Source organism: Haemaphysalis longicornis, unplaced genomic scaffold (assembly GCF_048455015.1).
Source record: "Haemaphysalis longicornis isolate Haplotype H1 unplaced genomic scaffold, Haemaphysalis longicornis Haplotype H1 scaffold_3, whole genome shotgun sequence".
Lineage (NCBI taxonomy): Eukaryota > Metazoa > Arthropoda > Arachnida > Ixodida > Ixodidae > Haemaphysalis > Haemaphysalis longicornis.
This window is the reverse complement of record NW_027526335.1, coordinates 105,134,119-105,136,461: the sequence shown is the minus strand read 5'-3', so window position 1 is coordinate 105,136,461 and position 2,343 is coordinate 105,134,119. Positions and strand designations below refer to the sequence as shown.

The window sequence follows — 2,343 nt, the reverse complement described above, 5'->3', positions numbered from 1 at the left end:
AGCTCTCTTCAAAAACAAAAGGCAAATGGTTGCCACAGTCTCTTTCAAGCATAGAATTCTTCGCATGCCCTACCACTTCCCAATCGCAGTCTAATGTGGTTGTTCTTCACTTTCATTAGTTCGAACTTTCCCTAATTCGCACTGAGATGGTTTTCCTTTGCGGTTCAAATCAACGGGCTTTTAGTGTACAGTGAATGCTCGTTAATTCGAACTTCAATAATTCTAATAATGAATAATTCGAATTGTACGATTTGGTCTGGCCAAGTCTCCATATTAGCCTATGTATTGAAAGTCCCGTTAATTTGAACGCGAGTAGCCTCCGCCACGGATAGTGTGAACTACACGCCACCGCGCCGTCCGTTTGGTGCCTTCCGCACGACCAGAGAAACAGCCCCGCTGCCTATACATGCGACGCTGCGTAGCTTGCAGAAAGGAGAGCAAAAATCTGAAGAAGAGAAACGGGGTGAAAACAATCTAAAACCCCAATAGCGGACGTTTTGGAAGAAGTTTGCAGACAACGTCGATGTTGACACGAGTTTGGGACGTGCTGACAGATGGCCTCATTTCCGAGGTCAGAAGCGTAGAAACTGTCGCTGGCATGACCATGGGGAGGTGGCGGACGAAGCACCAGTGCGTCCATCGCTCGAAGTAATGACCGGATGAAATGCTACCCGTCTCTTCTTCAGTTTTAGAATACCCTAAAAGGAGGCCTTCCGCTAAATTCACTAGTTCGGGAAAAATGGGCTAGCTTGCACCTTCAAGCATAAAATTCAGGTTTTAATCGCGCCTTTCAAGGGCGAAACCCTTTTAGGGGCTGTCGGCGTCCCCTGCCCTCTTCGCCTCATGTAGTCACGGTACTAAAACACCCGGACGCTCGTTTTCCAACGCCTCGCACTAGATCGTATCGCGTACTAAAAGAAAAATGTGTAATACATAAAACCGGTTCAAAATAAACTAACATGATTTGAAGATTTGTGGAACGCTCCCTGTCCACTTAACAATCGTCAAGCACAAGCAGAAGATATTTTTAGAGGGGTATTGTTGCACTCAAATACCCACCGGCTCTCAACGCTAGGCCTGATCGGGTCGGGTGGTTGGTCGAAGAAAGAAAAGGAATACTTACCTGAGGCCGGGGCCTCGTTGATCACCGGGGACGAGCCCCCAGGACGAAGCGCGGGCATTGCACTGCGCTCGCGTTGACCCCTGCCACTACCCCAAGCTGGGGCAGATGGGTCATACAAATTGCTTAAATTAGGTTCAACGCAGGAGAGGGATCCACCACCTCAGAAAGCGTGCGATTGCTCCTCCCACCGGCGCTTCTCCGGCGCCCAATCAAGGTGCGCAGTTTGGCAAGAGAGAGACTTACAATCTTTGAGTACACCTTTACACTGCATGCTTCGCTACTCCGGTGTCACGTGGCCCTGGATTCTTTTCAAGCATTACATTGCTCACATGATCTGTTGCTCCAGAGTCGCATTGTACGGGGGATTTTGTGCTTAACTTTCGTTAGTTAGAACTTACATTTTTCGAACGGAAGTAGCGTGCCCATGGAGTTCAAATTTACGAGTTTTTACTGTATACGGCTCGCAGATACATGGCGCCTCTTAGCTGTGAGAAGATGTGGAAAGGTGATCTGGTGGAAAACTGCCGCTGGATCCATTTGCGCTTTGGTGGTGTCATTTTGGCAGTTTCTCGCCACGAGGGTGTCATGCTGTGAGCAGAGGATTCGAGGGTAGGGCGGGCCGAGTGAGGACGTTGTTTACGAATGCGAGCCGGTCGTGATCGCTGCTTGCGGAAGGCATAGAGCGGCTTCTGCGCGCGTAAGCGTGCACAACGCGGGCAGAAGCTGGTCTTACTCTTTCCCTGTTCTCAGCAGCGATCATAGTAGCGCGTCGCGCTGTGTGGTCGCTTTGAGGGAGCCGCTCTCCGTATAAACCGCCGCAGCTAATTAACGGGGTGTTAGCCAAATCTCCTGCATGGTTTATGGCCCGGAAACTGTCCGCAGCGTTCCGCTGTATGCCTCCAAATGACATGCTCATTAAACGCGCCCACATGTATGGTATTCTCAGACTCGTATTACGAAACATGTGGCTGCGGGTATACGCAACGACTGTAGCCAAAAACTAAGCGGTGTTTGTCTTCATGGTTGCCACTGTGCTCCTTTCCCTCTATTACTGTGGAAACAACGTGTGCTCAAGCCCATGACTGTGGTGTTTTGGTGGTATTTTATGATAAAATCGGTCATCTTTCAAAAAAAAACGAGGATGATAAGTGGTGCTGGACTGCGATGTAACTCCAACAGACTGGATTGCTTCTGTTTGAGCTTTATAATTTCGACTACCT

At 49.3% G+C, this 2,343-nt stretch overlaps 1 non-coding gene across 1 annotated transcript; it reads left to right on the top strand.

Annotated features, from left to right (window-relative positions):
• The first annotated feature begins 1,115 nt into the window (after nucleotides 1–1,115).
• LOC144176086 (U1 spliceosomal RNA) lies at nucleotides 1,116–1,279 on the top strand. Its single transcript, XR_013323779.1, has one exon. It is a non-coding gene; the product is annotated as a U1 spliceosomal RNA (small nuclear RNA).
• Nucleotides 1,280–2,343: the final 1,064 nt, after the last annotated feature.